Source organism: Dipodomys ordii, unplaced genomic scaffold (genome assembly GCF_000151885.1).
Source record: "Dipodomys ordii isolate 6190 unplaced genomic scaffold, Dord_2.0 Scaffold255, whole genome shotgun sequence".
Taxonomy (NCBI): Eukaryota; Metazoa; Chordata; class Mammalia; order Rodentia; family Heteromyidae; genus Dipodomys; species Dipodomys ordii.
Window position 1 is genome coordinate 399,129 of NW_012267471.1, and position 24,971 is coordinate 424,099.

Sequence of the window (24,971 nt, forward strand, 5' to 3'; positions counted from 1 at the left end):
AAGATATATTAAAAATATAATACATTTAATTTATTTATTGAAATATCTGAGGAACACAGCACTAATAGTACCCATATTGCAGTATTATATAATATACTATAATGTATAATAATATATAAATAGAGCAAAAAAAGGAGACATTTCATCCACTGCCACAGATCCTGGATGGAGTTCCAGATTGCAAACTAGTTGCAAAATAAATCAGGAGCTTAGGAGCATTCCCTGGTTTCTGTTGGTACCAATGTAAATAATTGCCAATGCCCTGACTGGCCCTGCAAGGGATGGAGACTCCCTCTCCAAGAGATGCAGACATGGATGGCAACTGGGTCAACTGAACATCACATTTGGCACCTGACAATGGAAACATAAAAACCATTAGCCATTTAGTAAATTATGCTTTCCAAGAAGAGCCAACTAATCCTTAGCATTGTCCATCCTTACCTGGGAGCCAGAGCATCAGAATCCCCAGGAGTTGAGCAGGGTTCCTCATGTCCATGCTGTGTGCTGACTGGAACATTCTACTGAACAGTGTGTACGCAGCTTATCAAGTTCTTGGGCTGTGCTCTGGGGAAGATGCAAATCAGCAGGGGCTGGGCTAACTGCAGGTTGTCAGATCTCAGTGACCAAATGGAGACTTAAGGATGCCATGTGGCAAATTTGCCTCTATACAGGTTCCTCTCTGATAATGGGAAAAAGATTGATTCTTTTTCATTTAAGTATAAATAAATGATATCACATTAAAACTGGGAGAAGTAAACCAAAAACCAGTCCATTACTTCACATGGCACTGAGTAGCTGTTACTTACGTTGCAAACTCTACAGCTAGCTACATGACAGATGACTCTGATGTTTGTTCCCTTGTCAAAAGTTTAATTATTATTAGGCTGGTCTCATATCCTTCTTTTTTGGACACCCCCTACTTAGCCCATGTGGGCCAGCTCAAGGCTCCCCCTAGTGGCACAGCTGCTGTTGCTTGATGACTTACCCATTCTCTCTGGAGTACCATGGGTAGCTCAAATATCAGCATTCTCTTAGGGCAGGGGAAACTGCAGATGGAGCTTCTGGCCAGACATAGCCACCTGTGATCCTGGGGCTAGAGGCTTAACTGAAACTTCACATTACTGCTTTGTTGCATGCTGGACACTGCCAGGTACCTGCTGCTTGACCTCAGTTTAAATAAGGGACTTCAAGACTAGAAAGGATGACTGTTTTCAGTGTATTGCATGAAGGAGTTATACTAGTCCAAGTTAAAAGCTGACCCCAAATGGTTACATCATGCAAGCTGTGAGGTTTTTAAACTTGTGACAAGGGAAAGGAGGAAATTCTACTAATTGCAAGGAAATCCTCACTTAAGCTTTAGTGAGCTATAACCACTTAAAACCCATGAACCTTCAACTGTTCGTCCTTAGCCAGTCCAAGCTCTACCAGGAACTGGCATATGTTCTTGTGCTGGTCACCCTGTAGCTGAATTACTTCTCCATATTCTGGATGCTTAATTACAGTACCATTGCAGGCAAATTTCTTCTTAAAGACCTTCACTAGTTTCTTTTTATCATAATAGTCAGTGATCCCTTGGACAGCAGTAAGGGTCTTCCTGCCATTTCTCTACTGAATTCTTTATTTTTTTAAATGTTTTTATTGTAAAAATACTGTACAGAGGGGTTACAATTACATGAGCAAGGTAATGAGTACATTTCTTATCAAGCATTGTTGCTTCCTCCCCTTTTTTCCCCTCTCATCCCGTCCCTCCGATCTCGACAACTACACTCCTTCCCCCAATAGCGTCTTGTGCACATCATTGTGAAATGTGTCCACCTTTATCCCTAATTAAACAATTTGTTTTTTTTCCCCCTTCTGCTTCCCAAATTATACCAACATCAAATACAGTGAAAACAGGGGTTATACCATGGAGGAGGGACATACAAAGCAAAAAAAATGTGGTACTTTATATATACATTAGAAACAATAGCAAGCAAGAAAGAAAAAAAACACTTAGATATAATCCTCGGAGAGAGCAGGAAGCAGGTCATCACCCTTACTTGCATCAGCAAAGGGATCGACAGGGTGAAGGTTCTGAATAGCAGACAAAGGATAAGATGCCTTTTCCTAAATTATATTAAATGAAGTAAGCCAGGCCCAAAGAAACATAGGTCCAATGGTTTTCCTTATTTGCAATATATAGTATATGTTTGAGTCAAGCAGAAAAGTACAGATAAGGTGATGTTAGGGAAATGAACAATAAGATATGTATTCAAATGTTTTTTTTCTTTCATGTGATTGTTTCTAACACATTTATAAGATTATTTCTTTGTTACTTTGTATGTCCCTCCCCCACAGTATAACCCCTGCATTCACTGTATTTGAGGTCAGTATAATTTGTGGAGGGGAAGGAAAAAACAAATAATTTAAATAGGGATACATGTGGACCCATTGCAACAATGAGATGTACAAGTCATTTTGTTGAAAAATGAACTATATAACTTTGGCCCAGGAGTTGGGGGGTGGGGTGGGGGCGAGAAATGGGAAAGAATAAGAAGGGGAAACAAAGGAGGAGGCAACAATGCTTGATAAGAAATGTACTCATTACCTTACCCATGTAATTGTAACCCCTCTATATGGTATTTTCAAAATAAAAAAATAATAATAAAGAAAAGATTACTTATGTGAACCTAAAAAAAAATCTAATGAGCCAGTTTGGAAAGAACTGTCTATCCAAGGGCATAGTGGGGCATTTCAAAGAAAAGGATAAAATAAACTTTAAAGACAGATGATCTCACTGGTAATCAGGAAATTCAAACCCCAGAAGACTTGACAACATACATAATCTGCCAGTACTCAGGGTTGGCAAGTCTGTGAAGTGATGGGTATTTTCCTAGAGTTCTGGTGAGAACTGAAAATTGGCCTTAGGACCTTGGAAGAAACCAGGGCTGTCGGGTAAAGTGGGAGGTGTGCCTTTTGTACATGGGCTGCCACACAACACCTCCTCTCCTGGCTATACAAGCCTGAAACACCTCGCTCATCATCTCTAGAAGAGGGAAACAATAGCCATCATCCAGAAACAGAAGATACTGGAAACATCTCAGGGTCTATCCCAGGAGAAATAAACTGTCCTGCATTCACAGAAATTCAATGCTCTAAGTAACAAAAATGAACTACAGCCATATGCATTAATACAGGTGAATCTGAGAAACATAATGTTGATGTTCAATAAACCACTGAAAAATCTAGGAAGTATAATCCCATTTTTATAAACTTACAAGATGCATTATTTGTATTTATGTCACCCTAAAGAAAAACAAAGAAGATACTAATACTATTATTCTGAACAAGCTTTCGTAAAGGGAGAAATCCAGACTTCAATATTACTGAGAATGTTATTTGTTAGGCCAGGTAGTCAGTAATATTCATTTTATTATTTGTCAGTAAATAATACATCTATATCCAAGATTCTCATTTGTCTATAGAGTATAATCAATAAATATTTAAATAGCATTCTAATTTATTATGAAATGATGTCTTGGCTATCATTTACTGGTAAAGATGACCTATATTAAACCCTAAACTTATGTGTGACAACAAAGAATAAGGGTTCTGATAAATACAGAAATCCCTCAGACTTTTTGGTACATATTTAAATTAGCTTTGTGTTATGGAGCTGAAAGGTGTGCCAGAGAGTGAATCTTTTCTCTGCTGACTGCAGGAAGGTGTTCATTTTCTGTCTGGATTGAGATTGGCACCCTTTGGATGGGAAAGCATGGGAGGACAGCATTCCTTCTCCATTCCCTTAAGTGGTATGTTCCCACGGGCTGCTTGAAATCCTCTTATTTACCTTCTGGGTGCAATCAACTTGTCCTTGTCAGTAAGCAGGTTTGAAGAATTTTTGTGTATGTAAGAGGATGGGTTCATAGTTATTGGAAGAAAAGTTGAGATAGAGCATGTTAGCATTTTGTCCGTCAGACATCCTTTAGAATCTGTGAAGAATCCTATAAACACTGAAACATTAATCTAAGGACACACCAGGTTAGGACGAATAGTAAGACTAATGTTCAAACTCTCAAGACAGAGAGACCTCTAGATCTTACATTGTTGATAATGTTGACTACATTCTTCAGCAAACATAAGAAGTCTTACAGAAAACCAAGTATGGTGGCCCATATATGTAACCTCAAGAAAATACTCCCAGGAGGAGGCAACAATGCTTGATAAGAAATGCACTCATTACCTTTCCCATGTAATTGTAACCCCTCTGTATGGTATTTTCACAATTAAAAAAAGAAGTAAACAAAATGAGGAATTACCCCCCCAAAAATAAATAAAGAAAGAAAATATTCCAGAAAAGAGACTAGAAAAGAGAGAAAGAAAGACAATGAAATAGTAGAAGTGGTTAATTTGGAATATGATTTCTCTTTTTAGTAAGGATTTTGAACAAATAAACTATGGGGAATGATTATTTTTGAAGAAATTTTCTAACAATAGAAATGTGGAGGATGGAGAATGAGTAATTTCAGAGCAAGAGAGTTAAAAATAAGATCCTAAAGCCTTCCTGTTAAATGTTGTTTGATAACATATTTCAAGTTTGGGATATACATAGATAGATATCCACATATATATCTGCATATAGAGTGGTATATATATATATATATGTGTGTGTGTGTATACTCATATATATACATAGGTAAAAATATAACTGTATATAAAGATAAATATATAAATTATATATATATACATATACATATATATATGGACAAGACAAATGGCCACTAGCTTCAGTTAGATTGGTGCAGAAGTGATCAGCAGTTCCCTAAACAATTATCCAATCTGAGGAATGAAAACTCACCTCAGGTGATGTAATAAGTAGAGGAATCTCTGCTATCTACCCAAGCTGCTTCCTACTAAATCAGAAGGAAGAAGCTAAGATCAGAACACACCCTAACGGCAGGGAGGGTCAGGAGATCAGTGTTGATGGTCCACACCTGTGGGACAGTCTACAGGAGGCCAACTCACCGGGTTCCAAAGCTCAAGTTTAACCTGGTCTTCCCAGTGGGACCCTGTCACTGAAACCCAGCAAGCAAATAAAATGGTTCCCCCCAAGCCAGAAATCTCACAAGCCTACAAAGAACCAAGAAAGAGGAAGGAAAGGCTGTACACACAGTACACACTGTACACACTGTATACACACACACACACACACATATATGTGCAATATATATATATATTTTATTGGTTTCTGCATATGTATATGTACATATGTGTATATATGTATGCATGTGCACATATTAGACAAGGGAAAATATACTTACATATAAACTTATCTCTAGAAGACCAATAGCCACTGGCTTCAGTTAGATTAGTTCAAGTGTGAGCAGCAATTCCCTAAATAATTATCCAACCTGGGAACTGCCAACACACAGCAGGTGATGGAGGAGATCTAGGCACTCTCTCCCAAATACCCACCTGCTTCCTACCATAACAGAAGCAACAAGCTCAGATCAAAACACACCCTAACCACAGGGGGTAGGAGCTCAGTGTTGATGGTCCACACCTGTGCTCAGCCTACAGGCAGCAGATTCACCAGGTTCCAAAGCGCCAGTCCAACTTGGTCTTCCCAGTGTTACCTTTTCTCTGAAACAAAGTAAGCAAACAAAACAGTTCCTTAGCAAGCTAGTAGCCCACAACCCCAAAAGGAACAACCAAAGAGGAAGGAAAGACTAGGAAAAGACACTGGCCAGTACATATTTCCATATAAATGTATATATATGTATGTATAAACTATATATAATTATATATAACTATATATGCTTGTGTATATATAGGTATGTATAAATGTTTGCACGTATACATAGGTTAAAATACACACATACACATATATATATATATATTTATTCATTCATTATTATATTTATTAAACTTGACCAGGCAAATGGCCACTGCCTTTAGTTGGATTGGTGCAGGCGGGATCAGCGACTCCCTTAGCAAGTGTCCAATCCCAGAAGTGCCAACGCACATCAGGTAATGAAGGACATTGAGGTCAAATCGGTGACAATAGCCTTGGAGTTTGTGGAGCAACTACAAAAGTATGTCTAAGGTTATCGGTTATCTTTAAAGGTGGAAAATACAGGACCAGATAGAGAGGATCCTGTAAACAGGATGGAATCAAAGGGAGTGTTAGTGGAAGTTGCCAGTCGCACTATCCCCTGGTCCCCCAGGTCAGAGGAATAGTGGGGGATCTCTTGATACAGGAGTTCCGGACAAGAAGGGCAGAGCAGACACTTGGCCTTGGGAGTTGTAGGGAGGGGACTTGTGGAAGGTCAGGCAGGGTGCATCATGGGAGACCCCCTGCTAGGATGTAAGGGTGTGACAGGCATGAGACAGGGAGGGGATTACAGGAGGAACTGTGGGAAGAGGTGGGGCAGTAAGAGTTTATATAAGGCAGGCAGCTGGTGGGCAGGGTCACTCTGGACTCTGCTGCTGAGCAGACCAGGAGGAACCCTACGTGCCTCACAGCGACTGACCAGAAGAAGAGTGCCCAGAGCACGGTGAGTGACCCACGGCATTCAGGAAGCCAGGTAAGTGGCCTAGGCATCTCTGTAGACATAGACGGGGTTGGCAGAAGGATGGAGGCAGCCCAGTGGGAGTGCAGAGCGGTGAGGCAGATTCAGGAGCGCCTGGCCTCCAGCACAGATGCCGACGAGCTATACAAATCCTTGAGGCTGCTCTCAGTCATGCCCATCTCGGCAGAAATCCTTGCCACCACGGGTGTCGGAGAGACAGTGAAGGGTTTTAGGAAGTACCAGCAAGTGGGCAGTTTGGCCAAGGAGCTGGCCAAGCGCTGGAAGACATTGCCTGTGCTGAGGCGCAAATCAGAGGCTCTGAGCCAGGTTCCTGAGCAGGATGGAGGTCAAGAGCCCAGGAAGGATGATCTGGGAGAGGGGGAGTGGAGGGAGAAAATGGAGCAGGAGCCGGAGGACATGTTGAAGTCCTCAAATGTGGATGCGTTCTCTCAGAGAAGGACAAGTGACCCACAGGATCCAGGAACACAGGTGAGTGGGTCCAGCATCTCTGTAGACATGGTCAGGGGTGGCATTGGGATGCAGAATGCTGAGTCTGTGTGCGGAGTTGTGCGGCAGCTCCAGGAGCGCCTAGCCTCCAGCACACACATGGACGAGCTTGTTAATTCCCTGAGGCTGCTCTCAGTCATTCCCATCACGGCAGAAATCCTTGTCACCACGGGTGTCAGAAGGGTAGTGAAGCGTTTTAGGAAGCACCCACAAGTGACTGGTTTGGCCAAGGAACTGGACAAACACTGGAAGACCTTGGCTGTTCTGAGCCACCAATCAGAGGCTCTGAGCCAGGTCCCTGACCAGAATGGAGGTCTAGAGCCCAGGAAGTATGATCTTGGGCAGGGGGAGGGGCAGAGGGAGGTGGAGGATGGTGAAAGGGAGCAGGAGGACCTGTTGAAGGTGTCAAATATGGATCTATTCTCTCAGAGCAGGGCGAGTGAACCCCTGGATGGAGGAGTCCAGGTGTGTGGTTCCCGTGTCTCTGTAGATGTGGCCAGGGGTGGCATGGGGACGCAGACCGCCGAGTGGGTGTGGGGAGCCGTGCGGCTTCTCCAAGAGCACCTGGCCTCCAGCACACATTCGGAGGAGCTCCGCAAATCCTTGAGTCTGCTGTCGGTCTTGCCCATCACGGCAGAAATCCTTGGCGCCACGGGTGTCAGAGAGATGGTGAAGGGTTTTAGGAAGCACCCGCTGGTGGGCAGTATGGCAAAGGAGCTGGACACACGTTGGGAGACCTTGGCTCTACTGGGCTGCAACCCAACGCTTCTTTCGGCGATTCTACAGCAGGTCTCTGAACAGGATGGCGCTCAAGAGCCCAGGAAGGAGGCTCTTGGGCTGTCAGAGTCAGGGTGGGCGCGAGAGGACAAGTTGAAAGAGTCAAGTGTGGTTTGGGGCTCTGGGGGGAAAGAAACAGCAGCCGGGACGGGAGGCCCCAACTCTGGGCCAGACCCCCCACGGGCCGGGGAGCTGTTTGAGTTCCATGGACCTGGCAAACGGTCTGCCAGCCCTTGTCCCAGGAGCAGGCAGGAGAAGCGTCCCCGAGTGGACACAGAGTCCTCTGGAGACAGCAGCAGGTCTCACCGTTGGGCTGTGGACAGCCCTGGAGTCTCGCGGGACCCTGGGCCCACTGGTATCTGGGACATGCCTGGCAACGCATGCCTTCCGGTCCAGCAGTCTCACGATCCACCAGGGCTCCCACAAGAAGTTCTCCCTTGGGAACCCCAGGGACAGGGTGAGGGCAGACCAAAAGATGGGTGCCGATCCTCTGAAGAGGAGAAGAGAGGTTCAGGCCCCCTGCCCTCTAAGATCAAGAAGACCTCTGGCAAGCCAGAGACGCAGGCAGTGAAGCTCCGTGGGCGCAATCACAAGAGCAAATCCCAGCAAGAGCATGAATTCCGCGCACCTCCACAATCTTTCGAGGATGCCCTCAACCAGACCCAGCTGCTGCCGAGGAGACAGAGGACCAAGGCCAGGATTCGTGCTGCTGCCTTGGCTCAAGGAGGCCTGAAAAGGAATGGCTCCAGCAGCCCCAGAAGACCCTCGGATTCCGTGCACAGCTCAATCCCAAGGGCAAGCGAGGTTCAGGAAAACCAGGTGGGACAGCTGGCACCAACCTCAGCCGCCAATCGAGCCAGTCCTGTCAATTCCACAGAAGAAGCCCGGGTGCCAATGGTGCAGCTCAGCACTGAAACCTCTAATTTCCCTGGGCTTCAGGCCTATTCGGGTGGGCAGCCTGACCTGAAAAGGATGTCCTCCTTCTCTTCATCTAGGCTGGGAGCCTCTGTGCCCTGGGAAGTGGGAAAAGCGGAAAGGGAAGGGGAAGGAGGAGGTGTTGAGGAAGGGGTGAAGGGAGATGAAAGGGAAGGTGGAAGGGGAGCCGAAGGCAAAGGGGGACAGGGAGAGGGAGAGGAAGCGATGGCCTTGCCTTTTGTCAGAAAGTCCCTGAAGATGCCACTGTACTCTGGACCAAAGCGCGACTCCCTCGCTCCCTGGTGCCCCCAGGATGTCCGGGGGCTCCCGCAACACAGCACTCCAGCCACTCCCAGGCCGCCCTGCATTCTCCTAGCACCTATTTCCCAGAATTCTACCCCTTCTCTGCACCAGCCTCAAGGGAACACTCACCAGAGGACAGTGGCGCACAGTGGTACAGACAGGCTGTGGCAAATCCGCTGTTGCAAAGCATTCAAGGATGAAAAACCAGCAGAGGGTGAGTCCTGGCGAGAGCTGTACCTGCGGCTTCGCCAAGACCAAGAGCAGCGTGTGCTAGCAGCGAGCGCCTGCACAAGCCAAGAAGAGCCAAGGCCAATGGGCACAAAGCTCTTAAACCAACCTCCAGGAAAGCCTCCTGGCCCTGGAAAATGCTCCCGGGCCAGGACTGTGTTGGAAGGATGCTCAAGGGCCATTCTCACTGCTTCTGAGGGACTGGAAAAATAAGGAGAGTCAGCAGAGTCCTAAGAACAGAGTCTTCAATCTACTGGAGTCTGTTCTTATCTGAACACTGAGGAACACTTCATAAATGCATGAATGCAAAAGCTATATGTCTATTGTTTATACGTAGTAAATTAGGTATTATTTGATTGGTATACTAATATTTAATTGTATAACTTATCATTTTAAATTCTGAAACTGAGAAGGAAATCTAGGTATAATGGACTCACTCTTAGCCTGGGCATGATGAAGCTTAGGACACAGTCTGTGCCCTTGAGCACAAGCAGTGACCTGCTCACTGCAGAGGACTCTGGTGACCTGCTGGGGACAACACTGATCCTGCAGCCCTCTCTCATCTCCCACAACTGGACATGTTGTGTGCACATGTTCTCTTTAGTGCTGGAAGTCACAATATAGCTTAGGCTAATACTGAGCTGGTAAATCCCACCACCACAGCCAAAGATGAGATTTTTTTGAAAAGCATTAGTTTTTAATATTATCTATCCAATTTGTAGTGTTCAAATCCAGTGGGCAAATGATAGAGAAGAAAATGAAATCAGAATGAGTATTTATTAAACGATATGATGCATTATCATCAGTCAAAGGAGCCATATGGCTGCCTGTGCAATTCCATGGCTTTTGCTGCAATATCCTGAAGGGTATCAGAAATGCTTGGTTCAGAGAACACAACAGTGCCTTAGAATCCTGACTTCTCTAGCTTCTTGCTCTCACATTCACTCAGAAAACCTGTTGTGTTGCTCCTAAAAAAGGCTACACGTGACAGTTCTGCTACACCAGGCAGGGTAGTTTTTGTTCAGGGCTGTATCAGTGTGGGAGGAGCATGTGTATGTTGAAAGCAGTAATAAACACCAACATCCTCAGCCTCCACCCTGCTGATTTTCTATGTGAAATCCGTGCCTGACCCACTGCCACTGAATCTGTCTGGGACCCCAGAATATTGGTTGGAAACCAAATAGATTAGGGCTTGTGGAGACTGGTCTGGCTTCTGTAGGAACCAGTACAAATAGGTGTTTCCATCACTAAATAAGACTCTGACTTGACCTACAGAAGATGGAGACTGGCTCTCCCATGGTGACAGGCTGAGAGAGTGGAGTCTGAGTCAATATAGCATCTCCACTGAATCCTAAAATAATTAGAAAAGTGGACAGGGTTAATTACTAGCATCATGAGACATTTTCACAATTACCTTATTGCAGGCTATATTTTTTTATTTTTGTTTCATCCAACAAAATGTTCATTAAATACATGATGATCACACACACACACATACACACACACACACATCAGAATTTGTAAAGCAGCATGAGTTTTTGCTCCTTTTGGAATCTTCCTCACTCTCAAAGACACAAATGCCACATTTCCATTCAAGAGGGCAAATATGCATGAGTGGACATAACACACATGGGGAGCAGAGCTCAGCCCCTCCCCATCTCCTTCCTCAGCTCTAGTATGTTCTTACCTGATACCCAGAGCAAGAGCAGCCCCAGGAGCTGAGCAGGGTACCTCATTTTGAGAGTAAGGAATCCTGGTCAGTCCAGGCAACTTAGAGCTGAGCTTTTATGTTGGACTTGCAGGGAAGTTCCTCCCTAGGGAGCAATATGCAAATATCCTGGTGGGTGCAGTGGTGAGAGACAAACTGTCAGGTGAGATGGAAACAGACACCAGGAGGGTGGGGCCTCTCCTGTGAGCAAATGACATTAACTGGGACCAAGTAAAGCAAGAGAAATCTAATGTGTATTCCCTAGAAAGGGAATGCCTTCATGATTCCTCCTGCTCTTGTCTGCTGACTAATTCTTCAACCATGTCTGGTATGTTTTACAGTTTTCTTGATAAGGATGCATTTCCATAAATATTGAGTCATTGTTATTTATTTTCTTGATATTTGTTTTAAAGTTTAGGTCTGGTCATTTTATTTTGCTTAGTATAAACTACATGTAATGTAGAGAGCAAAAATAAGAAATGTACAATGTTTAGAAAAGTTATACAATTCAGACAAACCATGGAATTCAGTATCAAGTTACTCAAAGGCCCTCTTCCAGTCCATAACAGACAGTCCCAACATGTGGCATTATAGTTTGTTTGTTTCCTAGACTTGACCATCACATAAGTGGAAGAGAGATCTTTTATTTGGTTTCAGCTTCTTGTTTCTGAAATCCTGTTGAGGTCTTTTCCCCTCATAGGTTCAGCGCCCTTCCTATAACTTCCTTTGGTTCTAAAAGGCTTCTTGTTCTGCCAGAGTATGTCTGCACATACCAATTTCCCTTCATTTGCAGTTAGAAAAACAGTGTTATTTTTTGCCTTCAATTTTAAGGTATGGGGTTATGAATACAGTATTCTTGGTTGACTTTTCTTTTCTATTGATTGTCACATATGCCATTCTACTATACTATAACCTCAAATGTTAATGATAAAATTAATCCAGGACTTTATTGAATTTTCCTGTGCAAATAAGCATAATGTTCTTCAAGATTTTCTTTTCCTGTATAACAGCTTTTTATATGTGTTTACCTGATTGTGATTCAGTAGAACTCTATAATGTAAAAATACATCTCATTTTAAGAGTTATTTTTCAAATATTTTTGGCTTATTGTTATCTTTTGTTTTATAGGTTTTCATACACAATCTTACCATAGTAATCACTAAATTAACCCATAATTCTGTGAGGAATTATCTGTTCATTTTTTCATTGATTTTTTACTAAAAAACTTATATTGTTATATATTCACTAATTCTTCTGCCATAATCAAGTGATAACATATCTATTTAGTGCATTGTTCTATTGGGTTCTAGAATTCCCAAAACTGATTTTTACACCTTTCCCTCCTCTGTATTCTTCCTAGGCAGTTTGTATTACTGGCCAAATTTGTATGTTTAAAAATTCATGCATTTGTTTCCCCTTTCTCTCTCACATGCCCAGCATGGGGAAAACAAGTTTAACATGCTTTCAACCCAAACAGACAGTCACCTCTCATCTCTCCAACCCAGGAAGTTATTAAATCTCTGTCCAAGAAACACAGAACTAAAGAGATGAGACAACAATAAACCAAGAGAGAAGAACCAAATGTGCTACCATTTAGTCTTGGGATGGACATCTTTCATGTAGCCTGGAGTAGACCCTTTGAACAGCCTCTTAAAACTGGGACCTTTTCTCTGATGAGTAGGATAATAGACCTTTGATTTCAAATCTTCACTATTCTTCTCATTTGACATGTGGCAAATACTAAGCCTTATTTTCTTTTTCCTCAACACACTGCTGTCATTTTTTTTGTGAATTAGCTTTGTGAATTCAGGGGACCAAACTTTGGAAACACAACAACATAGAAACTCTTTTGAGAGAAAGAAATAACAAAAAGCTGAGTGACAGTGTAAACCACCAAAATCATTTTGATACAAAAGCAAACATTCCAAACACATGAGCAATCCTTGGGAAAATGTGTCCATTCTTGTGGTCAAGTGGGAAGAAGCAACCTGAAAACTTCCTTCCTCCTTGTAACAGCATTGGAGGGACACAATATAGATTAGAGGGATATAAATTGTCAATCATGTTCTATCGATGTCATTCTTTATCTAGGTATAACATTCTTGAACATTTTTATTCTGAATAATCTAGGACTATAGATAAATGAGTTAGTGAGATGTAGTATTCAGTTAGATGTTAGTGACTCTGAACTGGAACTCCACCACCATTTCTGTCATTTGAAGGCCTGGAAATCCTCGGTGCCAATGCTTCCTAGGTTGCACTGGAGAGACTTCAATGTCACTGGACTTGGGGCTCCAGAGATTCAGTTAGTCTTTATTGTGCTAGACTTTGTTTACTCTTTGTTTCTGATGGATGATAAAAACAATAATCCTAAATTTTAAAAGCTGGAAGAAGGAGAAGAGAGAGATAAGAGAAGTTAATCACTTAAAAGTTAAAGGCCCAAAGAATGAAAGTTTGACAAAAGCTTTATGAAAGTTAATTGAAATACTAAATCCTGAGTAGCCACCCACACATAAATTAGAAATCTTTAGTAACAATGAATTTATAGACTGCTATCCCCATTCAATCCCTAAACACCAAATACATTGTTTACAAACAGCCACACTTGACTGCTGTATGTACAATCTAACTTGTCTCATTTCTAGCTAATATAGAATTATTGCAAAAACTTTTCGTGAAGGCTGACAAAAATGCTCTTAGTGTTTAGATCCTGAGAAAAATGGTCCTACTTCTATTCAATATTGTCACTGATGGATATAGGAACTTATCCTAGGATTTTATGTTTTTCTTTTGTTATGTGTCATGACTCAATAATCCATTTGATTTCACAGAGACTGAATTCCAAAAGCTTTAAAGCTTTAACAGGCAGTATCTCTTTTTCTGGCTAATGTCTTCCCTGGTCATTGTTGGGATGTATTGGTTAGAAAGAAATGATGGTCAAAGAGGAAAGCTTGTCTTCAAATTCTAAATTCCAGTTGGATCTCATCTTCTTCAATTGTTAATTTCCTGGGATCTGGGAAACACCTGCTTCATGATCATAGAGGAAGGAGATGCCCTGTTATCTTCCCTAAACCACTGATTTCCTAAATCATGTACTTTCATGATCTTATTTGAATAAAAAGAAAACCCTTTCTTTTGTCATGAGATGAGCACTATGTATGAAGATGACAATGGTGCTTGACACTTCAGCGTTCTTATGATGTACTATTTAATCTATCAGCTCTTCTTCCTCAATTACATTTCTGGTCACAGAGATCTGGGATCCTGTAGATGAAAACTGTATGATTGGTGCTTCTTTAATTTATAATTTTAATTCATTACTTGAGAAATAAAAGTCCAACCTTCAATATATCAAATTATGTTCACATGGATATTCAAGAATTACATTTGTATATTATTTTTAATAAATTACCTACTGACCTGACTATATGGCTAGCTAATCATTCAGGAGAGTGTACTCTTATTCACAGATATTCTCTCTGACTTTCACATTTTCCTTTTCCTCTTAAAGAATCATAATTTCACATTCCTTTATTTTTCTCATCATCTATTCCTTTTGTATATGTGTAAGTTTGATATTGTACCCCAAGTGAGAATTAACCAAATGAAGGAAGTCCTGCTCAAAGAAAAATCACATCTCTAATCCATCTGTCACATTGCTGGGTAACACAGCTACTGGGTATCACACTCACTTCCTGTATGCTTGTAGATAAAGGTGTTTTCCCCACTTATATTAGAATACCAAATCATTTTTCTTCTACTTTATATGAAATATATTCCAAATAATTATTCAATTTATTAACAATATATACTTGTATCATTTCATATCTGTTCACAGAAACCATCCTTCTTTTACAGTGGAAAAAATCCATTGTGTGTGTGTCTACATATGTGTGTATATGTGCATGTGTGTGTACAGGTGTGTTTGTGTATCATCAGAGGGAGAGAGAGCAAGTGAGAGATGATTGTTCAGTCACAATTTACATACATGCATTTTGTTTGTTGCCAATATTTTTCCTAGGGTCGAGCAGTTTATCTTCAAGGACATTTTTTTGCAGTATATGGGGTATACGTTAAATCATAAAATCACGGTGCTTTGTAGATTTTGTCATGTTTTGTTTATCATTTTTAGAATTGTTTCTTCTGATGTTCTCTCTATCATTATTTCCATTCTTTGCATTAACTTTTGAAAAAGTTGTTGCAGGTTAAGATGTAAACCAAGAGAGTCTGGAGAAGATGGCAGAGGAGAACATGGGGGCTAAGTAAGCTCTCAGGTAGAAACAAGTTTTACTGTTCCAGAAGCAAATCGAAGGCTAGACTCACACCAAGTGTGCCATCATAGTACCAAGAGTTTGACCAGAGAGGAAAACTTCAGGCAGCTTGGTTCCAGAGACAGATTCAAGCACTCTAGGGTCTGTGGGGGTGGCAGGAGCAGCTGCTACCGTGGCCACCATATCCACAGAAGGAGTCCAGGAAAAAGGTACCAGAGGCAGTGTAAAAGCAGATTTTACTCACCGCAAGTAAAAACTGACAAAGAGTGAAAATCTTCATCCTGTTGACCATAGATAGTCACATACCATAGATGGTCCAGAATCCAAGGGAAAGATGCTAGTACCCTCAAGACATCCTCACTCCTTCTCATAGAGCAGCAGTGGAATGGTAGCTCATCCCTCATCCCTGAAGAAGAACTCTATCTTTGATATTTTGAAAGACCAGGCCAGACCAGCTAACATCTAACTCAGGCCTTAGAATAAGTCAGTAGGAGCCATTCAACAGGTCATAGGAAACTGACCTGTGGGGCTAAGCTCCACCCCTGGGGAAAGTTGTCCTTCCCAAGCAGAAGGAGCTCCACCTGGGCAGGGCAGACTGTCCTCAGTGAGTAAATGGACCCAGAGGCTAACCTACTCATGCAGCATAGGCAGCAACTCCAGCTGCTGGAGGGTAAAAGTAAAACAATTAGAAACTTGTTACACGTAAATCCTGAGAATAACTCCAGGCTGGCCTGCTTGACTCTCTCAGGAGCTAGTCCATCCGGGAGAAAGCTACTGATTGCTGACTTTCCACAGTGCTGCCTACAGACTAGTTCATGCACAGCAACTCTAAGCTGGAGAAAACAGCCACATCCCTCTTTTGTGATAGTCAAAGTAGATCATCCTCACACTGAACCAGCCTGAGAGAATTGTCTTAAAGACTCGGGTAAGGCAGAGCTTCATTTTGCCTGCTCAAACAAGCTGATTTAGGAAACTAACCAAACCACAGGAAAACCAAAAACCACAAGCAAAATAAAGACTCCACCAAGAGACTGGTTACAGACACAGGAGAGACACAAGATTCCCCTCCTCAAAAAAAATTTAAGAACTCTTTTCTCTGCCTAGTTTCATTAAAAAGATTTTGGTTTAAAAAACTGTTGGTTGAACATTATATTAATTGGGAAAAACTAAAACCAATTCTCCTAAAATCAGGAACAAGGCAAGGATGCCCACTGTCTCCACTCCTCTTCAATATAGTCCTGGAACCCTTAGCCAGCAATAAGGCAAGAAAAAACATTAATGGTATCCACATAGGAAAGGAAGAAGTTAAACAATCCCTTTCTGCAGATGAGATGATAATCTACTTTCATGATCCCAAAAACTCCATCCCCAAACTCTTAGAAATTATAAACTACGTCAGCAAAGTAGCAGAATACAAAATCAACCCACAAAAATCAGTGCCTTCCTGTACACTGACAATGTACAAGCAGAGAGGAAAATAAAGGAAGCAATCCCATTCACAATAACACCCCCAAAAATAAATATTTAGGAATTAACCTAACCAAAGATGTAAAAGAACTATTTAATGAAAACTATAAAAACGTAAAAAAATTATAGAGGACATTAAGAAATGGAAAGACTGCCCCCCCTACTTCTTTTACAGCCATGCTTTCCACCATGCATGGCAGGGCAGCAATTCAGGAAATAAACTACTGCCTAAAACACTTGTGGTGTTCTCTTCATTGGCTATGTAATGAAACCTACCTATTTAATATACCTTACATATGATGCCTTGACTCGGATGGGGTTTTTGAGTTGGAAATGTTAGAATTTCCTAACCACCCCTTTTCTGCAAACCAAACTGCCTGGAGACACCACGCAAGACTTTTCACACACCATGGCTGGCCTTCACATCCACATCCACACCACTTTTCTACTCTGCTCTCTCTAGCATTGACCATGTGGTGGATGCACCATCTTGGCATCATGGGAGAAGTTTGTTCAGTTTGGATTTGTGGTTCAGTGCCAGCCAATCTACCTGCAGTCCAGATCCTGTTCATCTGTTCCAGCTTGGAAGACAGGACTCACTCCTGCCTAGACCATCCTGACTACCTACTCCATGCCCCTCTACTCCATGCCCCTCTCTCCCTCATGAGATCCTCCAGACTTCATCCAAGAGATTTGCCTCCTCCAGACTTCATCTAAGGACTCACACCTACCAAATGACAGCTGCTGCCTGCTGCCTTCTACCAGAGGGGACCACATCTCATCCTAATACCCCTAATGCCAATGCCCCTTGCCAGCAGGAAGTAGCCAGAGAGAATCTTTGCCCCTTTTCATAATTATGAAAGGCTGGAATGTAAAGTCTGAACAGGGACACCTCCCTCCCTCTTGACTAATTCTCCACCCAGTATCTATTACCTAGGTAACTGGCAGACCTGGAAGCAGTCACCTTCCCCTCCTGCTAGGTGACAGCCTGGACCACCTCTGGTCACATGCCTCCCATCTAACCTTAGGAGGGTCCCAGACCCTGAGGTCACATCCAGATCCAGTGTGGCATACCTTTCCCCCCACCTGGCTACACCTCTTCCTCTCCCTGGCCCAGATAAGTCCTGGCCCAGAGGTGGGTCACATGCCCCCCACTTTATTTTCAGCCATGATTCTCCACCATGCATGGGGTCCAGGGGGGTGCGGTGGCAGCAGTTAGGTAAATAAACTTATTGTCTTGCCTGAAAAAAAAAGAAATGGAAAGACCTTCCATGCTCTTAAATAGCAGAATTAACATAATGAAAATGGACATACTGCCAAAATTGATACACAAATTCACTGCAATTCCGGTTAGAAATCCAAGGATGTACATTTCTGAAATACAGAAAACGGTCCAAAAATTCATATGGAACAGCAAAAGACTTGGAATATCTAAAACAATTCTAGTCAAAAGAGACAACATGGGAGGGATCTTGATACCAGACTTCAAACTCTACTATAGAGAAGGATCTTGATACCAGACTTCAAACTCTACTATAGAGCCATACTAACAAAGACAGCATGGTACTGGCACAAAAACAGACCCGAAGACCAATGGAATAGAATAGAAGATCCAGAAATAAAACCACACACCTATAGTCAGCTGATATTTGACAAAGGAGCCAAAGACATACAGTGGAAGAAACAGCTTCTTAAACTTCTGGTGCTGGGAAAACTGGGAGGCTACATGCAGAAAATTAAAAGTGGACCCCAGCCTATCACCATGCACTAACATCAACTCAAAATGGATTAAAGACCTTAACATCAAACCTGAAACTACTGCAGGACAGAGTAGGAGAGACTCTTGAATTTATAGGCACAGGCAAGAACTTCCTGATCAGAGTCCCAGGGTCACAACAAATTGGACAGAGACGGGACAAATTGGACTACCTAAAACTAAGAAATTTCTGCACATCTAAAGCTATAGCAACCAAGCTAGAAAGACAACCAACTAACTGAGAAAAAATATTTACCAGCAATATATAAGACATGAGGTTAATATCCAGTATATACAGGGGACACAAGAAACTAATCCCTCCCAAAACTAACAACCCAATTTCTAAATGGGCAAGGGAACTAAAGAAAAACTTCTCAGAAGAAGAGATGAAAAAATGGCAAAGAAACACATGAGGAAATGTTCACCATCCCTGGTTGTAAAGGAAATACAAATAAAGACAACCCTGAGATACCACCTTTCCCCAATCAGAATGGCCCACATCCTCAAGTCAGCCAACCACAAATGCTGGAGGGGATGCAGAGAAAGAGGAACTGCTGTTGGGAATGTACACTTATACAACCACTTTAAAAGCATTCTGGAGTGTCCTCAGAAAGCTAAATATTGACCTCCGCTATGGCCCAGTCATAGCACTTCTAGGCATCTATCCTGAACAACAGGAACCAGTATAAAAGGACACATGCACTTCCATGTATATTGCAGCACTGTTCCCAATAGCCAGGATATGGAAGCAACCCAGATGTCCCACCACAGATGAATGGATCCAAAAACTGTGGTAACTATACACAATGGAACATTATGCAGCCATTAGAAAGGACAAAATAATGGTATTTGCAGGGAAATGGATGGAGCTAGAAGAAATGATGTTGAGGGAGTTAAACAAAGAGAAAAACAGCACATGGACTCCCTGATATGTGGATGCTAAATCCAAAACTTAAAGGTGATGCGACAAAGTTGACAAGGCTTAAGAAACAAAGGACTCACAATTTTTTTAAAAATTCAAAATAAATATCACATTAAGAAGAACAAAAAAAAAGGAAACAAAGGACTTCCACTCATCTGGTCAAATCACTACTAAATAACACTATGCTGCTGATCACATATATTGTATATATGTGCACATGAGGGAAACCAGGAGAAAATCAGGGAATCAGGGAAAAAAACAAAACAACTGGACCCATCAGCTACACTGGTCAGTGATGAAAACGAACTAAGCAACTCAATGGCAGTGAAGGGAGGGAGGGAACAAGCTGGAAAGAGGGAACAGCTGACTCTATGCAAAACAAAAGAAAGGTACATATCCCAATGTGGAAGAAATAACTATATTGTCAAAGCTCATAGAACTCATGAATGTTATTGACCATGACAGACAATTTGCCCCATGAAAGTTAGAATGTGTTTGTGACTTTAACTAGCATCACTATTCCACAATACTGTGAAATTAGGGACATCATGTAATCACTTAATCACAGTAAAGAATTTGAAAAAAAAACTGTTGGTTTTTCATCATTTTAATTTTAGGTTTGCTTATTTGTTTTTGTTGTTGTTTCTTTTTTTAATTCTCTTTATAATCTTTTCCATTTCGGTCCTTTAGGATTTTTGAGGTTTTTTGCCTTAATTGCTGTTTTGTTCATCTCCAGATGTATACCTGTCTTCAATTATAAATATTTATACTTCATTGTGTGCATACTTAATTCAGATATCAATTACTCAACTCACAAAAGGTCAGTCTCAACTCCTTTAATTGTAGTAATATGTCTTTATGCTTAAATAATTTTAAAGTGTTTCATTTTTTAATTTTTAATTTTTCCTTATCTCTCTTCTCCTTTCCTTCTATCCCTTCCCTCCTCTGAATTTAGGAACTGGTTATATTTTCTCTCTCACTTTCAATCACTACCTGCCTCCAATCTTATTTTCTACTCACAATTCTCCATAAACCTATTAATTCCCGATCTGCTGACTCCTTCTTTGATTTTTCTTTGTCCATTGATCCCTAGTTTATTGTTGAACTAGATTGCATTCTTACACATTTTGACTGTGTCAGTCTACGCAAATACAGGACTCAGGTTGATGCTTGCTTTAAAATAGTCTTCTATCTCAGAATTGGTTTGGCTTTCATACCCAAATGGGCTGAACCAGCCAGAGAAACAAAAGAAAAAAAGCAAGTCTAGGTATCTCAACCCCCGCCCATGGTAATCAGGCAACAGAGCAGTTAATGAATAAAACAAAGGGGAGTTCCCAAAATCCTCTACAAACACTACTGGTAAAATGCTGAATGAAAAGATTGCAAGCCTACAAAGGACTCTGTGTGAGTGTGACAGGAAAATGCGTGAGCATGGATGGGAAATGTGTGAGTGTGATGAGGCTAACCAAAGATTCATACAGGAATGTCGTGAGAGTGAGGAGGCTAATCGAAGATTAATAGAGGAATTGCATGAGCAGGATGAGAATAGACAAAGATTAATAGAGGCATCATGGAATCCACAAACAGAAACCTTTAGTAATCCATGGAGTACACAAAAGGAATGCTGAATGAACTCCAACAGAAGGAAAGGGAGTCAAATGAAACTAAAAACAATCTACTAAGGGATTTGAGAATGAACACTGAAAAACAAATGAAGGAGGGAAAGAAGTCTATATAAGACCTAAAACCAAGCTCCAAAAAAGAATTTGAAGCCATCAAATCTGACCAATTAGAAGGAAAGGAAGTAAAAAAAGTAGAAAATCTTCACAGTAGGTTGCACCATTCAGAAGATAGAATCTCTGGGATTGAAGAGATCCTAGACATTATAGAGAAAGAACAGATAGTACTCAAGACAAATCCAAGAAATATGATAGATCTATAAAAGATTTAGAAGACACCATCAGAAGGCCTAATGGAAGGCTAATGGATGTAGAGGAGGGCCTAGAGACAGAAGTTAAAGGTCTAGGAAACTTATTTAACAGGATCTTATTTAATAGAGAACTTCCCAAACATCCACAAATATAGGCTCATTCAGATACAAGAATCCTTTGGAACCCCAAATAGACCAGACCACAACAGTTCATCCCATATTGTAGTCTGCACAAGATCAAGTGAGACCAAAAAGGATCCTTAAACCTGTCAGGGAGAAACAATCATCCACCTATAAAGGGAAAACAATCAGAATGACTGCAGCTTTCTCAGCAAGATAATTAAAGCAAGAACAGTCTGGTAGATGTATGGCATGACTTAAAGACACACAACGATCAACCAAGATACCTGCACCCAATAAAACTGTCCTTCTAATGGGAGCACAAATAAAAACCTTCCACATCAAATAAATATTAAAGGAATATATCGCCATAAAACCAGTCCTACCTGGTCGAGAGCAGCGGAGAGGGACGGAGCACGGCCTGCTTCCCCCGACCCTCTGTGCCTTGCGGCCCCACGCCTGAGGGTGAGTAATGGCCCTGGGAATTGGCCTGTATGCAATCTTTGTCCCCCAGACATGGGGGGCACTCGCAGCAGCATGCTCCCCGCATCCCCGCGCCACGCCGCAATGATTGATAGCGGCACTGCTCCACGTTGCCGGGTCCAGACGAAGGCCTCGCCCAGCTGCCATGGACGCAGCACCCTTGCGTGGTGGTGGGCATGACGCAACCAGGCAACCATGGCGGAGGCTTTCACGGGCTGGAGGATGGAGACGGCAGGAGGCCTTGGAAGCTCGCCAGCACTCTAGGCTGCGGATCCAGGACCTGGGGTGACCTCCCTGCCCCACAGAGAGGTCGCACCCCGCGACAAAGACGCACGAATGCTCTAATGGTCCTGGCAGGTGAGCGGAGACCAGATGGCAGCAGGGGCAGCGGTGGGCGGCCCGGACGGTTGGGCTGGTGCCCGCGGAGAAACTGTAGAGTGATGGCCACGGGTGACACAGGTGTGCACCGGAGCCCACCAAGGTTTGCAGGCCGCTGGCAGGCCTATGTCCATCGTATGAAAAGGCTGCTCTCTGCTTCCCCAACCTTCTCAAAGACGATCTTTCATCCATCTGGCATTCCAGATGCGAAGAGGTTGCTGACCTGTAATAAAGGAGATGCAAGAAGTCGCACCTGTCAACGCCATGGGTTTGTAAAGACCATAGAAACGTCTTCTGGAAGTGACCTGGAATGGCAGTGTGAGACCACCTCCAGGGGACACAGCCAGAGCCACACTACTCCGCGTTTATTCCGTTGCCTGGTTGGAGGACATGGAACAGAACACGTGGGAGAAGGAAGAGGGGACAGGCGAAGACATTTTCCAGTGACAGCCATTGATCTGTGTGCAGCTCATCACCTTTGCTGTATGCAGAGCTTAAGGACCTTGGATATTCTGCAGGGCCTGATGTATTTTAAGTGCCATTTTGGGGGAGGGAGAAGGGTTAACTGTTGGAGTTGTAGGCATGGTGCTTATGCCTTGGTACCCAGGTGAAAGAAATATAAAGCGGCCACGCCAGTGCTTACAGTGGAGGGTAACATTGTCCCATTTTGTTCTACTTTCTTGTGTGCATAGTGTATATAAAGGACAAAGGAGTCCTAACTTACATCTAGTCTTTCTAGATGTTAGAGAGGTTGCCAGGGTATGACAAAAATAGAATTAGTAGACTTTGTATGTTCTGTGCTAAAATTCCTACAAAAGGTCTTCTGAAAATCTGAGCATTCTAGCCCACTGGATATGTGGACAAAGGTTCTAGAATGTTCCTAGTTTGAAGACACTTTTCAGATTATAATTAGTCACATGTGTGCAGTCAGTGAAGACTGACATGTATATAGTGGACAGATGGAGTCCTTACTTGAAAACATCTAGTCTCTCTATAGATGTTTCGAATTGCCCAATGTATGTTAAATGTAGAGATAGTAACATATTACTTTTTAGGTATCTTTTTGTTAACATTCACAAGAAACACTGTCTTTAGAAAATGGAATGGGGAAAGCACCTCTGTGAGCAGAATGGCTTGTACTTTTATTGGTTTTGAGGACAGGTGGAGCTGTACAATTCCAAAAAGTAATATGCTAGTGTATTCATACCTGGACATCCTCAGATGCCATTTTTCTGTATTGTGCATTTTGTTTTGCTGTGTATATAATGGACCAAAAAAAACAGTCCTACTAAAGATACTTAAAGAAGTCCTAAACATAGAAAATCAAAAAGAGCACAATAAAGGCCAAGAAACAGCCCCCAAACAGAGAATCCAAGAAGCACAGTAAGAGTCCAGTTGGCACAGCCCCCAAGAATGTGGATAACATGGCAGGAACTACCGAACACCTCTCAGTCATAACTCTCAATATTGATGGACTTAACTCTCCAATTAAGTGAAAAACATTGTCTAGTTGGATCAAAAAGCAAGATGCTTCTATCTGCTGCATTAAAGAGACACTCCTTGCCCAACTTGCCTCCATCAGAAAGAATGACATTGCCCATTTCTTAGGAAATGGAAAGATTTACAATAAGTGAAGTAAGCCAGGCCCAAAGAAACATAGGTCCCATGGATTAGCTTTGTTGCAATAACTTGTACATGGGTAGCACAAATAGAAAAGGTCAAAAGCTATGTACACAGGACCATTTAAGATGATGTTAAGTGAAATAAACCCAAATATTGGGACACAATTATTTTTTTCTTTTTTGTTATTTTTTCTAATGTATTTATTATGTAACATGTGATTTTTACGTTTCTTTGTATGTTCCTCCCCCAAATTGTAACCACTATTTTCACTGTTTTTGATGTCAGTGTTCTATATCTTGTATATACACTTCTCTAATTTGGAAAGGGGAAGGGAAAAAACAAAATGCTTAAATAGGCATAAAGGTTGACCCATTGTAACAATGAGATATACAAGGGTGGGGGGTTAGTTGTGGAGGTGAAAGGGAAGGGATGGTAGGGTAATAAAAAGGAGGAGCCAACAATGCTTGATAGAAAATTCACTCATTACCTTGCTCCTGGAACTGTAACCCCTCTGTACAGTATCTTCTTTTCTTTGTGACATTTTTTTTCATTTTATATTATTATTTTTTTGTGAACATACTGTACAGAGGGGTTACAATTACATGGGCAGGATAATGCATACATTTCTTATCAAACATTGCAGCCTCCTCCTTTGTTTACACTTCACACCCCTCCCAGCATTCCCCACCCACCCAATCTTCCCCCTTTCCCCCCACCAAAGTTGTAAAGCTCGTTTTTGACATGACAACTTGTACTTCTCATTGTTGCAACAGGTCCACCTGTATCATTAGATAACTTGTTTTTCCCCATATCTTCCACAAGTTATACTGACATCAAGTATAGTGAAAGCAGGGGTTATACTGTGGGGGAGGTACATACAAAGAAACAAAGAAATAATCTTATAAATGCGTTAGAAACACATGCATGAAAGAAAAAAAACATTAAAATACATATCTAAGGGTTCATTTTCCTGACATCACATTATCTGAACTTTTCCGCTTGACTCATACATATACTAGATATTCCAAATAA

General features: G+C 42.0%; 2 pseudogenes; both read right to left on the reverse strand.

Moving 5' to 3' along the window:
- Nucleotides 1-1,374: 1,374 nt before the first annotated feature.
- LOC106000974 lies at nucleotides 1,375-6,595 on the reverse strand (annotated as a pseudogene).
- Nucleotides 6,596-10,200: 3,605 nt separating this feature from the next.
- Nucleotides 10,201-11,023, reverse strand: LOC106000981 (annotated as a pseudogene).
- Between the last annotated feature and the right edge of the window lie 13,948 nt (nucleotides 11,024-24,971).